The 22123-nt window shown below is 38.3% G+C and overlaps 1 long non-coding RNA gene across 1 annotated transcript; it reads right to left on the bottom strand.

Annotated features, from left to right (window-relative positions):
• Positions 1–739: 739 nt before the first annotated feature.
• LOC148871550 (uncharacterized) lies at positions 740–21803 on the bottom strand. The gene is made up of 3 exons (XR_016108081.1): positions 21353–21803; positions 9673–10015; positions 740–1742 (listed from the first exon to the last, which is right to left on the bottom strand). It is a non-coding gene; the product is annotated as an uncharacterized LOC148871550 (long non-coding RNA).
• Between the last annotated feature and the right edge of the window lie 320 nt (positions 21804–22123).

The following is a 22123-nucleotide window of genomic DNA, read 5'->3' as shown; positions in this document are numbered from 1 at the left end:
ATAAGGGGAGTATCATTATAAGTAGATACACCTCTATCGATACACAGGTGTATCGATACTTTGAACCATGGGTTCAACACAACAGTTAACAGTGTTTGCGTTGATTAAACCCTAAGAAAATAAGAAAATAATAAAAAGAAATTAGTATATAAACACATAAAATCAATATTCTAGTTTAATAATATCTATTTTATAATTATAATGTCAAAAATTTGGATTATAAAAATATTTTATAATCCAGTGCACAAAAGTACTTGGCGACTGGGTGAGCGCGAGGCGACGCCTTAACAACTATGCTTTTACTTGAAAAAATCCATCGCCTAAGTGACTAGACAACAAGGTGATGCAGTAGGGCTGAAACAAACTATCACAATAGAAATGAGAGAGGAAGAGAGAGAGAGAGTTGAAGGGGTGGAGAAAGAAAAGAGAGAGATCCCAAGGAATCACTCCAAGGGACCCTAGAATCACTCTAAAGTACTTGGCGACTGAGTGAGCGCGAGGCGACGCCTTAACAACTATGCTTTTACTTGAAAAAATCCATCGCCTAAGTGACTAGACAACAAGGTGATGCAGTAGGGCTGAAACAAACTATCACAAGATAGAAATGAGAGAGGAAGAGAGAGAGAGAGAGAGGTGAAGAGGTGGAGAAAGAAAAGAGAGAGATCCCAAGGAATCACTCCAAGGGATCCTAGAATCACTCTAGGGTTTGTAGGATTCACTCCATACAACAAGAGAGCTCTTAAGAAATCTTCAATTCTTCATTCATTCATTCAGTAGCTTCAAAAGGAAGAGAATACATCTATTTATAGTTACTTGTATGGCCTGGAATATTGTTCACCATAATTACAAAAATGCCATTCCTTATCTTGTGCATCAAGAAACACAATAACTTTCTATCTATTAATGCAAATAAACTAAAAATTGAAAGACAAGCCCTACTAAACTAGAGAAACAAGATGTTGATGTTATAGCCCAAGCCCACACAGGACTAGTTAAAATGGCGAACATACCCATACTGTCCAAATATACAGAAATACAGAAAATTCCAAAATTGATTCTTCACCTCCTACATTACAAGGTGCCTCCCTGTCGCCTATCCTCGCCTTGCCACCTTGAAAACTATGATCCTCGTTCAGTTATCTGTCTCATGTGTCCTTTGGTTGACATGGCCTATGATGAAAATCATCCTGAATTGGGTCTGAACCTGCTTGGCTGAGGCTGTAGTCCGGTCAATGCTGGGTTGGGTCCTAACATATCCACTCAGAAAAATAAACCCACTATTGAAATGGTACATTGGGTGGGAATGGTCCAAAGAGGAATTTGGGATTGTGAAGAGTGAGAACCATTGACAGACCATGAAACAATGAGCTTGTTGTCTTTCTAAACCCAATTTAGAACGTCAATCCTTTGAGAGGGTACTTTTCCCTATAAGAGAAGTGTTGCATAGCCCAATTCCCCCACCCACCCCAAAAGTCAAGATCTTTTGTTGAGAAGTTGCCAACCAAATAAATAATAAACACCTATGATTGGCTCCAAATAAAGTGGATGTACTAGATTCTTTCTCTTCATGTGTGTACCCTCTGTTTGAAGAGTGGTGAAAGCACCAACCACCTACTTTTACACTGTTCTTATCCTTTTAAGTTGTGGCCGGTGGCAGCTATGTGCTTTAATGTTTGATAGAAGTTGGGTGGCTACACTTAGTGGGAGATTTATTCAAAATTGATTTGATGGAATGTTTGCACCTGAAAACAAAAAAAAAATCTTACGGCAATGAACACATGGTGTGGTGTTATGGGGACTATGGACAGATAGAAAAGCATAAAACCTTTGAAGAAGCGTACAAGCAGGTTCAGAAGGTTTTTGAACTAATAAAAATTAGGGTGGCACACTGGGCAATAACTTGTGATGATTTCAGGGGTGTTTCTTTGAATGAGTTGCTTAGGGGGTGGCAATTTTAGCTGGCTTTCAAATGAGAAGACAACAAAGGATGATGGAGCGGTTCCCTCCTGAGACAGGGATGGTTAAACTTAATTTTGATGAATGTTGTATTGGAAATCTAGGGGCTTTGGGGTATTGATGGAGTGGTGAGGGATCATGCTGGTAGTATAATACTTAGTTTGTCAGACCCGCAGGCCAAGGAACTTCCCTGAGGGCTGAGTTGTTGGCTTTGATTCAAGGATTTAAACTATTGTTGCTGCAGGAATGGAGTACAGTGGAAGCCGAAGGGGATTGCGTAACTATTATCAGCTGGATGAGGACACAGAAGTTGATCCCTTAGGAATTCAGGTCAATGGTGAGTGTAGAGAACACTGATGTGGGCCCCACAGCTGTGGTCTCCACTGTGTTCGTAGGACAGTATGTGCAATTATTTGTTTCAGTCATGTTAGTGTTAGTTGGTGGTCAGCGTGTTATTTCAGTTGTTATTTATTTCAGTTTATTGTTTGCTTTATTTGTCATGTAAGTATTAAGGGCAGATCTGTCATTTCCTCTATGTATTGAACATAACCTATAAATACTAAGAGAGTGGCGGCGGCAGATCAATTTAGAATCTGTCCCTCCTTTCAAACCTTTGTGTTCTCCTGTTCTTCTCCTCTCTTTTCTTCTTTTCCTTACTTTTCTTCTACCTTTCCTAATCTGAAATCCATTAGGATTCAAGGCTGATTGTAGTCTTGATCGCCTACTTGGTATCAGAGCCTATTTAGGGTTTCTCATGTGAGTCTAGTCCAGCCGACCACATGAGAACTATCTAGGGCTGTAAGTTTATAAACAAGTGTCCGTTGGCTGATTCTTGGAGGTTACCAGAAGAGTTTAGCAGTTGTTCGAAGACTTGGCACGGCTTGCAGAGTGTTGGTAATCAGGAAGAATCAAAGAAGGCTAGGGTTCAGGCAACGTTCGAAGGTAGCTAACAGAATTCTCTGGGTAAGTCTTATTTATTTTCTAGAGATTGCTATCAATCAAGATAGGTTGGACCTATCTAGAAGGAGCAGCTGAACTGTTTTTAGGGTTTTCTCTCAAAGGTGATCTATTCTAGGGTTTGACATTAACCCTACGGCAAGACCTAACTGTTGGGTCGAACTCTTTTATCTTCTTGGAAAGTGTTCGTTTTAAGGGTTTTCTCTCAGAGGTGATCAGTTTTTAGGGTTTCACATTGACCCTACAGCAAGACCTAACTGCGAACCCCTTGGAAAGTACAACTGGGCACTTATTTCAGACCTACGATTAAAACCCTAACTCTGTTCCAGCATCTCAGATTGCTCTCTAAGCTTTCAGACCTGTCTCTTGGTTCCGAGCTCTTTTAGGGGGTGAAAACTTGTACGGACTGCTTGGTACTGTGATTGCCGATTGGTTTCAGATCAGATTTACATTGGTTTCATGCATATACCGTGATTACAGATTGGTTTCAGATCAGACCTGCATTGATTCCATACTGATTTCTGATTGTGATTGACTGTTCAAGTGTTGTTTTCTGTTGTAGTAACCTTAATAGTTCGTAACTACTGATTCTTGACCAAGAATGGAGTTTAAAAATCAGGGAGAAGGTAGTTTTGGAAACAGCAGTTATGGTAGTGTATCTGAAACTGGGTTTCAGATTACAACTGTGAAATTTGACGGGTCAAACTACTTGGAATGGGCTCAATCAGCCATGATGGCTATTGGGGGAAGGGGAAAATTATGTTACCTCTTGGGAGATGTGAAAAAACCTTCCAAGGAGGATCCAATGTATACCAAGTGGGTTCAAGAGAACTACTTGGTTATGACATGGCTGTGTAACTTTATGCAGCCACATATCAGCCGAAATTACTTGTGGCAAAGACAGCCTAGGAGATATGAGATGTTATGAAAGAAATCTATTCCCAACCTCTTAACGTTGCCAGAGCCTATGAACTGAAGTGTGAAGTGAATAGTCTTAAACAACGAGAGAAACCAGTTTTTGTCTACTTTTCTACTTTGAAACCCTTGTGACATGAAATTGATCATCTAAAGACTCTTGAGTGGGAAAGTCCCAAAGATGCACAGACTTATAGAAAGCAAATTGAGACGAATAGGGTATTTGAATTTTTGGCTGGCCTGAATTCAGATTATGACATTGTGAGGCAACAGATACTGACCAGAGATAGTGTAGCCCTCTCTCAAGCATACTCCATGGTGCATAGTGAAGAGACCAGGAGGAAAGTTATGGTGCAACCTCATCCCTTTTTTCCAGCCCTGACAGTTGTTAAACCTAAGTCAGGGGGTGATACAAAAAGGGACAAGAAGAAGGAAGACAAACGGGATCTGGTATGTAAACATTGCAAGAAATCCAAGCATACAAAAGATACTAGTTGGAAGCTGCTCCCTCATTTGGTCCTAGCAAAACTGAGAAATAAGAAGGGTAATTCTCATGTGGCGGTGAATACTGATTCAGCATCCTCGTCAAGCACAAAAGGCACACCCCTAGAGACCTTAGTCACGGTTCAGGCTGCCCTAATACAATTGGAAAAGGAAGTTGGGAATTCAGCTCAGCCATCTCAGTCACCATCAGCCCCTGCCACATCTACATTTGCACATTCAGGTACTCGAGCCTCGGTCTACCATGTTTTAGCTCCAGGTAATACTGAACACTGTTGGGTAATAGATTCAGGTGCATCCGACTATATGACTAGCTTGCCATCCTTGTTCACTACATATCACTTATCCTCTAGTAGAGATAAAGTATCCATTGTTGATGGCTCTCTTGTTCCCATTTCTAGCAAGGGTGACATCAAGTTATCTGATACCATCTCTCTATCTTCTGTCTTGCATGTTCCTAAGCTTTATACTAACCTGCTTTCAATCAGTAGTATTACCAAACATATGAACTGTTCAGTAACATTTTTCCCTGACCAATGTGTTTTTCAAGACTTGGAGACGAGGAAGGTGATTGGGACTGGCCGTGAGACGAATGGGATCTATCTGCTCGGAGAGAGTTCTCGTTGGGAAGAGCCAGTGGATAAGAAGTCTTTTGTTTCTCAATTTGTGAGTCCAGTTATGCTTTGGCATAATTGATTAGGTCATTTATCTTTCTGGTTTTTGAAGAGACTGTTTCCTGCTTTATTTGAGTCTGTTGAGATGTGAGAGTTGTGAGTTTGCCAAACATTGTAGAACATCTTATTCTTTGAGTAATAAAAGGAGTAATTATTCTTTTGATATTGTGCATACTGATGTTTGGGGGCCATATCACATCCCTTCTATGGGTGAGTACAGATATTTTCTGTTGTTTGTTGATGACTATACCCGTTTTTCTTGGGTCTATCTAATGCGTTCTCGATATGAGGTTCTCGCTCTAACCCAAAACTTTCATCAGATGATTCTAACCCAGTTTGGGGCCAAAATCAAAGTTCTCAGATCCGATAATGCAAAGGAATACTTTGCTAAGCCATTAACTTCTTACCTCCTTAATCATGGGGTTATTCGCCAGAGAACCTGTCCTCATACACCACAACAGAATGGGGTTGCCGAAAGGAAGAATAAGCACATCTTGGAGGTGGCTAGAAGCATTATGTTTACCTCCAATGTACCTATTCGCTTCTGGGGTGATGCTATCCTCACGGCAGTATATTTGATTAATCGGGTTCCTTCTCGGGTCCTTGATATGAAACCCCCTTTTTCACTTCTATACCCAAACGAGTTGTTTACTGTTCCTCTTAAAACCTTTGGCTGTACCTGTTTCGTTCAGTTTCTCAGGCCCCATCATTCCAAGTTTGACCACAAGGCCTCCAAATGCATTTTCCTCGGTTATGCACAAACTCAAAAGGATTATTGCTGCTAATGATCATGTTTCCGAGAGGAAGTTTGTCTCCATGGATGTCACCTTCTTTGAGGAGACACCCTATTATCCTAGGGTTTCTCCTCAGGGGGAGAGCAGTGAGAGTGGGGATTTGGGTCTTTTTCCTCAGGGGGAAAGCAGTGAGAATGGGGTTAACACATATGAGGTTGTTCCTTTACCTATTCCATTGGGTGATGAAAGGCTGTAATGGTGAGGGTGGTCAAAGGGATCAGGAGTTGAAGTCTACCACAGGCGATGCAGGCAGGTTGATCCCGGTCACCGGCAGTCTAGGCCAGCTCTACTTCCTTCTACGGCTCCAGATCTAGGTATTACAGTGCCAGGGCCCACTGAGACACCTTCCGTAAAGAGAAACGGCATTGCACCACATCTACAGGTCATTGCATTTCCCAATTTTTATCCTATGATCGCCTATCTCCTTTTTACAGGTCCTATCTCACTTCCATTGCCAATGTCCCTATTCCTAGAACAGTGCAAGAAGCCTTATCAATTCCAGAGGGGAAAGATGCAATGCAAGTTGAAATGGATGCCCTGTTGAAAAATAACACTTGGGAGCTAGTTGACCTACCTAAAGAAAAGAAGCCAGTTCGATGTAGATGGGTATTTACTGTGAAGCATAATGTTGATGGCTCCATTGAAAGGTACAAAGCTCGGCTAGTTGCAAAAGGGTTCACCCAGACTTATGGTATAGACTATTTGGAGACCTTTACCCCAGTAGCCAAGATGACCACCATCCAAGTTCTATTATCCCTTGCAGCAACATTCTTGGCCCTTGTTCCAGATGAATGTTAAAAATGTTTTTCTGAATGGAGACTTACAGGAAGAGGTCAACATGCAATTACCTCCTGAATTCTATGATGCAGAGACAGGTAAGAAGGTTTACCGACTGAATAAGGCATTGTATAGATTAAAGCAGTCACCTAAAGCATGGTTTGATAGATTCAGACTAGCTCTTGGAAAATTCGGTTATGTACAGGCCCAGTCAGATCATACATTGTTCATTAAAAGGGTGGATTCCTCTTTAACCCTGCTTGTTGTATATGTGGATGATATTGTAGTGACAGGAAATAATAGTAGTGAGATTGAGTCCCTCAAACAGCTCCTTCATCAAGAGTTTGAGGTGAAAGATCTTGGTGCACTACGGTACTTTTTGGGTATTGAGGTTGCTAGATCTAAACAATGGATATTTATCTCTCAGAGAAAATGTCCTAGATCTGTTGGCGGAAACTGGAAAATTAGGTGTCAAGCCTGCTGATACACCCGTTGAACAAAATCACAAGATCAGTGCAGAGGGCGGGGAGCATCTTAAAGACAAAGTTATGTTCCAACGGTTGGTTGGAAAGCTCCCATATCTCTGCCTCACTCAACCAGATATCAGTTATGTAGTTAGTGTCGTCAACCAGTACATGCATTCCCTAGACCTACTCATCTTCTTGCGGCAGAGAGAATATTAGCATACTAGAAGAGATGCCCGGGTAGGGGTATACTGTTCAAGAACGATAATCACATGAAGGTGGAGGTCTATACAGATGCTGATTGGGCTAGGAGTGCTAATGACAAGAGGTCCACCTCTGGATATTGTGCCCTTGTGGGAGGTAACCTTGTCTCTTGGAGGAAAAAGAAACAAAGTGTTGTTTTCCACTCTAGTGCCGAAACTGAATACAGGTCAATGGCTAACGGAGTGGCTGAAATCCTATGGCTGAGATCACTACTTGAAGAGTTGGGTATTGATTATGAGAAGCCCTTGATATTGTATTATGATAATCAGGCGACTATTAATATAGCTCACAATCCGTTGCAGCATGACAGAACTAAGCATATCGAAGTTGATCGACATTTTGTCCGAGAGAGGGTCTCATCACAGGAAGTGTCTCCCGTATATCACATCCAACATGCAGCTCGCAAATATCCTAACCAAGGTTGTACCAAGGAAGAAGTTAGAGGCAGGCCTATCCAAGTTGGGAATGATAAAATGTGGGCCCCACAACTATTCCCAACTTGAGGGGGAGTGTAGAGAACACTGATGTGGGCCCCACAGCTATGGTCCCCACTGTGTTCATAGGACAGTATGTGCAATTATTTGTTTCAGTCATGTTAGTGTTAGTTAGTGGTCAGCGTGTTATTTCAGTTTGTTATTTGCTTTATTTGTCATGTAAGTATTAAGGGCAGATCTGTCCTTTCCTCTATGTACTAAACATAACCTATAAATACTAAGAGAGTGGCTGCGGCAGATCAATTTAGAATCTATCCCTCCTTTCAAACCTTTGGGTTCTCCTATTCTTCTCCTCTCTTTTCTTTTCCTTACTTTTCTTCTACCTTTCCTAATCTGAAATCCATTAGGATTCAAGGTTGATTGTAGTCTTGATTGCCTACTGTGAGAATGGCACATGTGCCTAGATGTGCCTAGATGTGCCTAGATGTGCCTAGATGGACTTGTTTCACCAATTCTCCTTTAATGACATTTGGTGGAATTGGGCAGCAGTGGCAAGTTGTACCTCTTCCAAGACTAAAGTGAGAACAAGCTGGTCATCACCTCCTGCAGGCTTCTTGAAGTTGAATTTTGACGGAAGCAGTCTAGGAAACTCAGGTCCTTCTGGGTTAGGTGGGGTGTTGAGGAATGAAGTCGGGAATGTGATATTTATCTTCTTAGGTCCGTTAGGAGTGGGAGACTCTACTAGGGAAGAAATATTTGCTGCCCTGCAACGTGTACAGTTTGCAGCTCAATTAGGGGTGAACCAACTAATAGTTGAAGGTGACTCAAAGGTTGTAATAAGCTGGTTGCAGGACCCAGAGTCAGTAAGTTGGTGTTTCAGGAATGAAATCAAAAAGTTTAGGGTGCTGACAAGAAACATGGACCTAAGAATACAATGGGTGGGGAAATCAGCAAGTGCTATGGTGGACTGTATAGCCAAGCAAGGGGCAGCTAGGGAAGTTTTGTATTGGGCACAACTGTAACTTATTACTTTTGTTTTCTTCTTTAGTGGAGAGATCGCAGCCCGCGCCTCTCCAAGGGCTGCTTGTATGTGCTAATTTTTCCAAATTAATAAAATGTTCATTTATTTATCAAAAAAAAGGTGCCTAGATGTGCCAATGGACTGGCTGATGATTTGGCTAGAACTAGGGTTGCAAGGGAAAGTTTAGAATGGGGTTGCCCAGGACTAGGCTGTAATGTGTGAAAGGGTTTTTTGTTCTTTTTCTACTGCTGTATCCTTCAATATAATGCTGTATGTTCCCCTATCGGGAATCCTGATTTCTACCTATAAGCCTGCTGCCTGTTTACAAAGCAGCATGGTATTTCCTTTAATGAAATATGATGTTATTTATCAAATAATAATAATAATAAGGGCAATTGTTGCTTCTGATGGTATTGCGGAAGAAGACCTGACAACCAACTTCTATAACCTGAGAGCCAGTTGGAGCCACGTATGATGATGATATGAGAAGGATGACTCAAGGAATCTGTTTTCGTGTTGTTTATGTCAGATGTCAGATTGGTGACATGAGGCAGCAAGTGATTAGACCAGTTCCCTTCTACGAGATCATATCAATTATTTGAACGATAGACACATGATGGGAAAGAATGGCCAGATCATTTCCTTTACCACTGCTATGGAAAGGCTAGCGTGCAGATTGTGAAAAGGCATATGCTGGAATAACACACCTTGATACAGGAAAATTGAAAACCCACCCAAAGGAAAATTCCTGACCATGGATCCATCTATATTTTATTTGGATGACATCCAGTTTTAGATGACCATTTAGGTAAGAAATCTTTACTAAACAGCATTAAGAACTAGTAGCTGAGATTAGCCAAGACAGTAACATAAAACATAAGCAATATGCACAAATACACGGACAAAGAAACTTACTTGATATCAACTTTAATATGCTCAATGCATATGCATGCAGATCAGCATCCTTATTATCAAAAAGGCCTTCTGGAAGAGCTCCCTTTAGCTTGCTTCAGCTCTGTATCACCCAGGTTTAATTTCTTGGTGTGTTGGTGAGCTGGCTAGATGATTTAGTTTCACTTTAACCCTTGCCTCTACTGTAGGAACATCGGAAAATCCATGTGCCTTATAAAGCCAAAAGGCTCCACAGGATGAGTTAGAGAAGAACTTTCTGGTTTCTCATATTCATTGAGAGAACCAGAACCTATCAACTTGACAGAAATTTGGGAAGCACCATTAACCTTGCTTCCAGTACCTGATCCTAGAAATATCCCAATAAGTTACATCACTAATCAATCCAATATCTTGGTGACTTTGTCAGGCAGATTTAAGTCCAGTTCAAAAATTAAAAGATTAGTTATCAACTTGGTAAAAACATAAATACCAGGAAAACAAACACAGAAAATAGATAAGATCGTCTAAACAACAAATAATGCATCTGCAGGCAGTATATCAATTGCTACTGTGTGTTAAATTGTAAGTTCTGTCATAGGGGTATTTTAGTCTTTTTCCGTCTATTTTTCTATGTTATTTATTTGCCCTTTAAGTTTAGTTCAATTATAATCAAAGAAAAGTGGGGTGGCGGTTTAAGATTGGTTTCTGTTCAATCTCAGCTTGCTTCGTGCCTTTGTCCTTCAACTTCTCTCCTACTTCAGTCTGGACTAATCCAGACTTGCTAGGGTTTTTTACAATATTTATTTTTTTATTCTTGTCCTGATAACATGATATCAGAGCAAGGTTGATCGACTTAGACTGGAAAGGACACTACAGCAGAGGTCGACTTGTTTACCATAGTTTGAAGAAGGCACAAGTGACCAAAAAGGAATGATCACCCACTAGAAGAGGAGGCCTTCATGCCTTAGATTGCAGTGTTTATGGTGGTTTCAGTGGTTTTCTAGTTTCCCTCTAATTGGCAGTTCAAAGATAGTTTGGTGATGAATCATACTGGTTAGTATTATGTTTTCTTCTTGTTCCTACTAAAAGGTGGGTGGAAATAGTAAGTGTGAGGTTTTTATCTGCAATTCATGTTGTAGGATCGGCTAGATGTCAGGAGGTGTTCATTATGCTTTTTCATAATCTGTGCCTGTCCTGGTAGTGCTCTTCAACTATTACGTAATCAATTTTTGTGGGTGAGAAGGACATAGTTAATTTCTGTTATGATCTGCATGGCCCTTCATCTACTTGGGAAAATCATGTTGTGGTTGGAGAAGGTGGTGCTACAGGTGATGAGGACACGGTTTTTGTCACTAGGGAAGAGTATGAAAAGCTTCAGTTGCCTTCTTCCATTGGTAATATTACAACTTTAGCAATATCAGGTACAACTTGTCTTGTTTCTTCTTCTAAGTCCTGGATTATTGATTCTAGGGCTTTAGATCACATGATTGGGTCTCCAAATTTATTTGTATCCTTACTCCCTCCTTTAACCTCCCAATCCATCACCCTAGCTAATGATACTATATGTACTGCTTTGGGTACTAGTAACGTAGCCTTACATTCAGATTTGACTTTACCCTCTGTGTTATATGTTCCTAAATTTCCTTTTAGTCTAATGTCAGTAAATTAACAAAAAACTTGACTTGAACTGTTCCATCTCATTCTTTCCTTCTTATTGTATCTTTCAGGATATCGATATGAGGAAGACAATTCGTGGTGGACGTGAGGTTGGAGGATTGTACTATCTAGATGGTGGTGATTCACAACAAGCCCTTTATTCCTCTACTACACTGTTATAGTGGCATCATCGGTTGGGCCATCCATCACTTCCTACTCTCAAAAGTCTTGTTCCAAAGGTAGTGTATGTGTATGAATTGCAATGTGAAGCCTGTCAACTTAATAAACATCACCATGTCTCCTTCGTTCCAAAAGGAAACAATAGAGTCTCAAATCTTTTTGAACTTATTCATTCAGATGTTTGGGATCCTTGTCCAGTTGAATCTTACAATTTTTTTTTTTTTTTGATCAATAACAAGAAACTTTATTAAAGATATGAAACTATGAGAAGTTTAGGTATAAAGGGGAGGTAAAAAGGCTTAACTCCCCACTAAAGAAAACAAGGAAAAAATCAAAAATTAGCCCAAAAAGTCAAATCCCTATTCACCCCTTGCTTTGCTAACCCATCAGCAAAAGAATTTGTAATCCTCCTCACCTAGTTGTAATGAACCACAATATACCTACTCAGCCATTTAAATTTATTCTTCTCATTGTTATAACTCCATAAGCCGTTGTCTCCCCCCTTTAGCCACCTAATCACCACCTCCAAGTCACCTTCAAGGACCAAACATCTGATGCTCAACTCCCTTGCTCTTTGGATACCTTCCAGGGCTGCGAGGATCTCAATCCTAAGAGTCTCCTTCCCCAATTGGGCCTGAGAACAAAGCAATAATAGCCCCCACCTCATTCCTGAATACTCCCCCAATTCCAGAAGGCCCTGGGTTCCTTAAACAACTGCCATCAAAATTCAGTTTTATGAACCCAGAAGGAGGAGGGGACCACGAAGGACTACAGGTCCTCTTACAAAGGGCAGAGGAAGCTATCTCCTTCCAATTTCTCACCATATCAGCTACAGAATAGTCTGAGTACATTTCCATAGTTTTCAACCAATGTGCCACCCTTAACAGAATTAGATCTAATAAGTTTCCAATGGTTCTTTCCTTATCTGAAAATATTCGTTAGTTTCTTTCTTCCCATAGAGACCAACACACTGTAGCCCTAAAGCTTCTCCACATAGCCTTCCCTCTCTTCTTCGGCCATCTGAAAAAAGAGGGAGAGAACAAGCTTTGGACACTCCCAGGGGGTATCCAAACACACCCAACAAGGGAAAAAACCCACTCCCAAACTGATTTAGCAACCGAACAAGTAACCATAAGGTGGTAACTAGTTTCCCCATCAGCTTTACAGAGAGTACATCTATTAGAAAGCAAACAAGAGTTGGGTCTCTTCTTCTGAAGTAGGTCATTTGTGTTAATTCTTTCCAGGAAAGTTTCCCAGCAAAAACTGCCAACCCGAGGAGGAATGGACCTACTCCAAATTTATTTAACCGGGAAAGACAACCCAATGGGATCAGAAGGCTGAGTTAAAGACTCAAAAAATGAGGCATAAGAGAAAACACCTGAAGAGGAGGGAACCCAAAATCTGGTGTCCTCCTTATTGGGGTCCAAGAAAACATTTTCAATGATGACTAACAAAGACAAAATGTGGTCCAAGTCTGTGTCCCTAATTGCCCTTCTCAGACCTACGTTCCACCCAAATCTTGAAGGAGAGTCTGAGGGGCTTAAGAAGAAAGAAATGGGTTCATTTTTCAAATCAGAAAGAACATACAAAGAGGGAAATTGGTCCATCAGAGGTGAGTCCCCGACCCAAAGTTGTTCCCAAAATTTTATTTTATTACCGAGTTAAGACCACACCTGATACAAGTACTTTGTTTCATTTGTTGATGATTTCTCAAGAATGGCTTGGATTTATTTGATGGAGTCTTGCACAAAAGTATTTATCTTTTTTTCCTTTTATGCTGAAATCAAGAATCAATTTGATGTTTTTTTTATAATTTAATCAATCCGGTGTTTTAATTAAAGTTTTTCATTCTGATAATGCAAAAGAGTATCTTCAACGCCTATTTCATACTTTCTTTGAGTCACATGGAATTATACATCACTCTTCTTGCTCTTCTACTCCAAAACAAAATGGGGTGGCTGAGTAGAAGAATAGGCATTTATTTGACACTGCTCAAGCACTTTTGATCCAAATGTCGGTTCCTGAGAAATATTGGAGTGATGTTGTTCTTACTTATACATGGTGGCACTCCGTTCTCTATTGTTTTTCTTTGTCAATTTCTATTTCCTTTGCCACCTTTGCTTCCACTCCCAATGGTATAGGTATCTTTACTACTTCCTACTATTGAGGAGCCCACACAACCATCGGTTCAAAGTGTACACTCAATCCTTGTGGAGTAATATTTCAGCTTACTCTAGATTCTCTTCAGCCATCACCGGTTCCACCGCCAGCAAATCCTTCAGCCATACTGCCCTAGACCTTCTTATTGCTCTTCGTAACGGTAAACGTGCTTGCACTAAACAACTTATTTCTCGCTATGTTTCTTTTACTCATTTATCTCCGTCATATCAGAATTGTGTCTTTTCTTTCATCTATGACTGTTCCCAAGTCGGTTCATGATGCTCTTCTCTCACCAAAATGGAAGAAGGCAATGGATGATGAAATCCATGCTCCTCAGTCCACCTACACTTGGGACCTTACTTCTCTTCCTCCGTGGAAGAAATAGGTTGGTTGTCGATGGGTTTATACTATGAAATACCAAATAGATGGAAGTATAGAGAGGTATAAAGCATGTTTGGTGACAAAAGGGTATATGCAAACTCATGGAGTTAACTATACTAATACCTTCTCACTTGTAGCTAAGATGGCTTTAGTTCGTGTAATTATTTCTCTAGTTTCTCACTTTGAATGGCCACTGTTCTGGTTAGATGTGAAAAATGTTTTCCTCCATGGTGCCCTCAAAGCAAGGTTCAAAATATCGATATGCCTTATATGCCAGTAGAGGCATATCGAGCAGTATTGGTAGTTTCTTTAGTTTTATTTTTCAAAACCGGTTCAGAGGGGTCGGTTAAGGTCCGGTCCGCCCACCCCCTGAACCGGTTAAAACCCCGATACACCCTCTGTAGTGGCAAATTGGGAAGCTCCCAATACGATACGTATTAGCCAATACGGGCCGATACGTATCAATACTTTGAACCTTGCCTCAAAGAGGAAGTGTATATATAGCAACCTCCTAGATATGTTGCTCAAGGGGAGGGGGTAAAGGTGTGTAGATTAAGAAAAGCAATTTATGGGTTGAAACAATCTCCAAGAGCCTGGTTTGCAAGATTTAATAACATTGTATAGCAGTTCAGGATGAAACAGTATAGTGTTGATTACTCTATGTTTAATACATCGTCGTCAAGGCATTGACTAGGCGACTAGGAACCCTTGGCTAGGCGCCTCACCTGAATTCCTTGACTTTTAGCAACTAAGCACCCTTTTAGGCGACTAGGCACCTATGCAACTAACCGCCTACCTAGGCAACAAAAATGACAAGACGAGTGCCTTTTATATTATCATTTATATTGATGTATCTTATTAATGTATGTATTAATACATTTTATTATATGCTATATATCAATTATACCTTGTTTTAATGTTTTACTATTGAAATTTAAAAGATCAAAGGGTTTTGAGAAGAGAAAAATAAAGAAAGAAAGAAAAGGAGGAAAGAAAGAAAAGGAGGAAAGAAAGAATAGAATAATAAAGTTCTTTTTTTTTCTATTCTCTCTTTCTCTAATTAAATAAAACAGAAACTCCATCCTTGCTTTTTTCTATTTTACTTTCCATCTTCAATATTTATCATATAAAGTAATAACCTTCTTTAGCTGCTAATTAATATGAATTTGCTCTATCAAATACTTATTATAGTAGTATTATTTTTTAAAATAATGAAATTAATATATGTAAAAGATTTTTATCTTTTAGATGTGATGATTTGCCACATTTTTAGAGGAAATTTAATGTTCTTAATAAAGAGAATTGCTATTTCTTCAATTAACATACATGTTGAATGGTATATAAAAATAGGAAACTGGCCAAAAGTCAGTTTTTTACATTATAAAATTTTTAGCATAACAAGGGAGGTGGATGTTTGGTTCAAGTGGGTAAGGAGATCAGTTATGTAATGTTTGATGTTTATTGGATTAACATTTTCTAATAAGGGTTGAATTCTGTATTTCAATTTAATTTATTTTTTTATCAATTATTTCAATTTAATTTATCTCTAATGAAAGTTACCGTTTCTGATAAAAAAAAAATTATCACCTAGGCAACTAGGCACCCCAATGTCGCCAAAATCACCTAGACGCCTTGAAAACTATGGTTTAATATGGATATTGCTTTAGAGAAGATTGTTTTGGTGGTTTATGTTGATGACATTATTATTACTAGAAGTAATAAACAAGGTATTGATGAGTTGAAACAGTTTTTACAAAACCAGTTTCAAACTAAGGACTTGGGGCACTTGGAAGTATTTTTTGAGAATAGAAGTATCAAGGTCAAAATGGGAATCTCTCTCTCACAAAGGAAGTATGTGTTTGATTTGCTAGAAGAAACATGTCTGTTGGGGGAAAAACCAATAGATACCCCTATAGATCCAAATATAAGGATGTTTGATAGTGAGGGAGAGCTTCTAGCTGATCTTGGAAGGTAGAGGAGGTTAGTAGGGAAACTAATTTATCTTACAATTACAAGATCAAATATCTCCTTCAATGTTTGAGTGTTGAGCCAGATTATGTAGATCCTGAGGTCAACCCATTAGGAAAGTATCATTAGAGTGCTATGTTACTTAAAGAGGGCTCTAGGTTAAGGATTGTTGTATAAGAAAGGAGGAGAACTCTCTTTAGAGGGTTGTACAAATCCTAAGCAGGATCAGTCACAGATAGAAGGTCTACAATTGGTTATTGCACGTTCCTCACAAGGAATTTGATTACTTAGAAGAGTAAGAACTAAGAAGCAGCATGTGGTAGCTAGGAGTAGTGTTGAGGTAGAGTACAAAGCCATGGCCCTTACTACTTGTGAGTTGATATGGCTAAAACAGTTATTATAGGAGATAGGAGTGGCCATTTCAACTCCCATTAAGTTGTTTTGTGATAATCAAGCAGCTACTCACATTTCCTCCAATCCAGTGTTTGACGAGAGGACCAAACATATAGAAGTGGATGGTCACTGTGTAAGGGAGAAAGTTGTTAGTGGAGAAATATTTACAACCTACATGAAGTTTGAAGATCAGCTAGTCGACCCCTTCACCAAAGGGTTAAGTCAAGCACGGATGAAATACATTTGTAACAAGTTGGAACTTTATGATATATATACTCTAAATTAAGGGGGAGTTTTAAATTATAAGTGCAGTCATAGGGGTATCTTAGTCCTTTTTCATTTATTTTTCTTTTTTATTTATTTGCCTTTTTAATTCAAGGGTAACAGTGTGATTTTGTTCAATTATAATCAAAGTAAAAGTAAGGTGGCAGTTTGAGATTGGTTTCTATTCGATCCCAGCTTGCTTTGTGCCTTCGTTCTTCAACATCTTCTCTACTTCTCCCCTACTTCAATCTGGAATGAATCTGGACTGTTGCCAGGTTTTTTGCAATATTTATTTGTTTATTTTTGTTCCAATAACACTATGTAAATAGTAATGTATATTTAACCCAAAGCTTCATGCATAAATGCTTGCTCTATTCCCAGCAAGTAACAGGGGCTTCATTTGCAAGGTGCCAACTGGCTGGTTAATAAGGCCTCTTGCTGGTTGTAGAGAGGCCTGGGATTGAATCTTGCCTGCACCAGGATTGGGTGGGTTATGGACAAGGTTCAGAATTTCAATATGCTACGCCCCATATCGAGCGTAATGTATCGTATCTTTTGGTTCCTGATACACTTGTTTACAGAAGTGTTTTCAGACCACCGTTGACCCAGCTGGTTGAACTGTTCAAACTGTCACCCAGCCATGATTCCAAGTCCAGTTTTAGTAATATCCAAAATTTTGTCAAAAACACTGTTGTTTCAGCCCACCATTGACCCGATCAGTTGAACTATCCGAACTGTCACTTAGCCATGATTCCAGGTCAGGTTTTAGTAAAACCCAAAATTTTGTTAAAATATCTGACCCATCCAGTCAGACCATTGACCTGTTTGACTCGGTGATCGGGTCACAGGTTGTACATTAAACATGTATGCAAACTTCCAAAGGCCATAACTTTGCGCTCCAATGTCTAATCAAGGTGATCTTTTTTTTATTTGGGTAGCTTTTCAATGTCTATGCGTCCCAAGGAGCCGTAGGTGCCTTGCCCTGCTATTTTTGCCAAAAAACACCTTTTGGCCTCAAATTGCAATTTTTAATACTTTTTACAAATAAAAAAAATAAAAAGTGAATGAAAAATATAAATTAAATATAAAATAATACATATATTACATGTAGAACATAATTATATATTATTTATTAATAAAATATGTGTTTATACACATTTATAAATATATGTATATAATTATACATATAATTAAATATGTAAAATGCTGATGTGGAACGGTCTAACTCATTTGACCTAGACGATCGAACCAATGACCCGCGACCCAGTCAATTTTTAAAACATTGGTGTACTAGTGTTTTCAAGAACCAATTTAAAAAAAAAAAGTAATAATAATATATACATATAAATATCCTTAAAACTGAATCTTGAAGAAAAAACTAAAACGATAGGAGTATCATTCAAATTACCGATACACCTCTACCGATACGCAGAGGTGTCTAGATACTTTGAACCTTGGTTATGAGTTAGGGGATGAGCTACCCCCTATTGTGTAGCCCCATGGAGCAAAAAAGAAAACAAAAAGGGGCTTCACTCAGTAGAAAGCATTTATTAGACTCTATAAGGACCTGATGTATAAGCAACAGCCCTCTCCGAAGTTACATGGTATTGTTGATATTGTTCATAATATTGATCCAACAATAACTTGTGCAAGTATGTGTATCTTTTGTATTGTGATAAATAGCACTCATTTTATAAGATTATAAAAACAAAAAAAAAATGATACAAAAACGAAATAGAGCACCATCTATCTATCTATCTAGTAAGAAAGGGAGGGAGAGAGAGAGAGAGAGAGAGAGAGAGAGGGAAGAGAGAAAGAGAGGTTCCTAATCAGAACAAAAAAGGAAGAAAAAGTTACACCTGATTCAAACTTAAAACAAAGAACTGGCAAGGATTTTCCCACAAATTTGTTACTAATATTAGGAGTAGGGACCAACACAACATAACCAATCTAAATTCAATTCCCATGCCCAGAATTCAACTCAATCACTTAATGCAACAAAGTACAAATGAACAGACAAAAGTAACAAATGAGATCAATGATACATACTAGTTTTTGGCTTCTTTGTCTCGAGATTGTCAAAAAATCCTTCTAGTAGAACTGATGATGATCGAAGTTTATGTAGCTCTCTTTGGGGTTCAGATTCAGCTTTATGCAACTCCATAGAGGACCCCGTTTTAGATTTGCTCAGATTTTAATTTCTTCCAAGGTTGGATATGTTACCAAAGATTGAGATGAAACAGAAGCAATAAAAGGATAGTTTCAATAATATGTAAGGTGTTTTCGATTTGGTGGAGCTTCGCATTCTAGCTGTGGAAGGAGACTATCAAGTGCTCATTAACTGGTTACAACCTAGAATAGAGGTACCACGGGTTTATGGATCCTTGGTTAGACAAGCTAGAGCTACAGATGATAACTTAAATGCCTTGTTTAGGTGATTTTCTAACAGTCTACAAGATGTACAAACTTCCCAAAACAGGGATTAACGGGACCAATTGTGAATAGGGAAACTCCAAGACCTGGGTCTAATATGCAACTTTTTTCTGATTTTATCATGTTGGCCAACATAATGTTATTTTCTGTCGTACATAATGCTTTCTATTTTTTATCTTTTGAGAAGGATAATGTATCTACACAGATTTTTGTTAATCGGGTATATGGTTTCTCTATTGTACATGGTTTCTTCCCAGATTTTTTATAATCTGGTGTTTACCAACACAATGTTATTTTGTATTGTACATAGTTCTTCCTTTTTTTGAAAAGGGTAAAGTATCTACCCAGATTGTTGTTAATCTGATACACTCTATTGTACACAGTTTCTTCCCAGATTTTCGATAATCTGGTGTCAAATTCTTTACGAGATGAAACCTAGTCCATATAATGTTACTGGGTTTGCATACTCCTTTGAAAATCTATCCTAAATAAAGCAGAAGATAACAAAAGGGACCATCATCCATACATTGGTCCTTCCGGTCCCTTCAACCCTAAAAGCCAAGATTAAAGCATCTTCTTAATCAATCTTGGAGAAAACAAAGAATAGCCAAACAAAAACAGAAAAAGTCCCACGTTGGACCTAAAATGGATCTACAAACTTGATGATGCATATACTATTATACTTACATAATTTGGGGCACCTTTCTGTTTAAACTCTCAATTTTCCTTATGATTGCTTTTAATTCCTTGCATTCTAATTAACTGTAGCAGGTAAGAACTTTGCAATGATCATAGTTGTCAAGGCGACGTGCCAACGCCTAGGCGACAAGGCGCTCTTGGAGGTTCACCTTGCCTAATCGCCAAGCAGTTTTGTATACTATATTATAAAAAACTATAATAATCATTTTGTGTGTTTATAATCATTTTGAGATTATAATTATAAAATAGACATTATTAAACTAAAATAACCATTTTGTATGTTTATATACTAATTTTCTTTTATTATTTTTCTTATTTGTTAGGGTTTAAGCAACACAGACATTGCCAACTACTGTATTGAACCCTCAAAGACTTCAAAACCTGAACCAATAAGTAAGGAAGAACTTAAAATTTTGTCTAATCAAAACATTTTCTTTTCTTATTTTCCTATAACAAAAATAGGGGTTCAACCCCTATATTTTTTGAATTTTCTTTTCTTCTTTTTCATCTCATGAATATGTTGATTTTCTAAACTTTAACATGAAGTTTATACTTTTCTTATGAAAAATATGGATTATAATTAAGGAAATATGGTTATGGAACCTAGGGAACTACCCTAGGATTAGGCTATATGTTTTTACTTAAAAAAAAAATCCATCGCCTAGGCAAGTAAGCACCCCTCTATTACCTAGCCTCGCCTTGGCGCCTTGAAAACTATGGCAATGATGTCTAGGACAAGTATAGCTACTCCTCATATTGCTAGGCTTGTAGCATTAATCAAGCAGAAGTTTCCAAATTTTAGTTCTTCAACCATTGGTTTGGTACTTTATACAACAGCCTCTTTCTATGATAATAATGGTGATCCTATAGTGGCCCCATGTGCATACTCATGTCCAGACCAAAACCAGTTGCCAGCGGCCAAATTGGAGATTCTATATCAGGAAATTTCGTTAACAAATTCCCCCATGTTATTTTATTTTAGGCTATAAGAAAATATGCAAAATGAGCCAAAGTTTACACTGAGGGTGTAACTAAGGAATTTAAGTTGATTAGATCAGCTATATGCCTGGATGTCAGCCAACTTTCTGAGTTTGATTTGAAGAAAGATACTTGCCATAAACTGAAATAGATCCATGTGAATCAGTGGCTGACCTTACCAGGTATCTGATGTGCCAAAATCTTCTAATCATATAAAAGATCAAAATCCTCTAGATTAACTTGGTATGTGTATGTAAATAGAGTGACTAGAAAGCCTAAATTTCGACATTCAAATGTAAATAGAGTTAACAAAATCAGGAGTATATATTCTAGTCAAATTTTTGAAAAACAAGAACCAAATTTAAATAGAAGAGCACAAAACTATTTCAAAATTTGAGTTAAATTAACGAAGAAGGAAAAGAAAATGAAGATGCAGGAGAATCTGGAGAAGACTATGAACATAAAACCACATAAACATTGTTTCCAACTTCAAGATTATCGTAATGTACTTTGTTGAAAAAAGAAAAATCGAAATAAGCAAGACAAGACTTGGGCTTTTCCTAGTGTTCCTCGTAAAGATGGAATGGAATACCTTCTCTTAAGAGGGCTCGTGACATTAGAGCTTGTGTGAGAGTGTGGTACCTCCGGCTCCGATTCGATTCCAGCATTTTCAACAACTCTATAGAGAAACCCTTATAATCCTCAAGAAAAAACAAAGAACAGATATTAAAATTCAAACCTTAATCTTGCATTATTGATGCTTTGTCGAGAGTCTCTGAGAGAGGTTACAATGTGTTGGGTTTGAGAGAAGAAAAGACCCGTCAGGAGTGAGAGAAATAAGGAGCTAGGGTTTCTAGATCAAGGGAAGGACTAAACAATTGATTCAGAAGATTAAATAGCTAGTGTCGGTCGAAACATTTAAAAGTGAGAACAGAGAAAGGGTGAAACATGAGAAACAACGGATTGCAACAAGCAACAGAGCAGGTATCGATGAACAGGAAGTCTGAACGATGAGCAAAGCGTTTACCGGAAAAACACCGCCACATAAGCGCCACTGATGGTTTATCTAGGGTGTAAACGGATCGAATTCGAATCGGATGTTCAAATTCGAATTCGATTAGAAAATTCGATATCCGAATTCGAATTCGATTTGATACTAACATATATTAAAAATAAATATCTAAATTCGAATCCGATTAATTATTTATTTTAGATAATTAATAAATATATAAAATAAATTTTTTATTAATATAAAGTATATAAATATATAAATTATTTATATAATTTAATTATTATATATATAAATTATATAAAATATTTTATATATTATATATAAGAATTAAATAATCAGTTAATTTCGGAT

The sequence above is a fragment of the Nelumbo lutea genome, chromosome 2, assembly GCF_056320005.1.
Source record: "Nelumbo lutea isolate HS-2025 chromosome 2, American lotus-T2T, whole genome shotgun sequence".
In the NCBI taxonomy this organism is placed as follows: Eukaryota; Viridiplantae; Streptophyta; class Magnoliopsida; order Proteales; family Nelumbonaceae; genus Nelumbo; species Nelumbo lutea.
The sequence above is the reverse complement of the archived record's forward strand: the minus strand, read 5'-3'. Positions and strand labels throughout refer to the sequence as shown.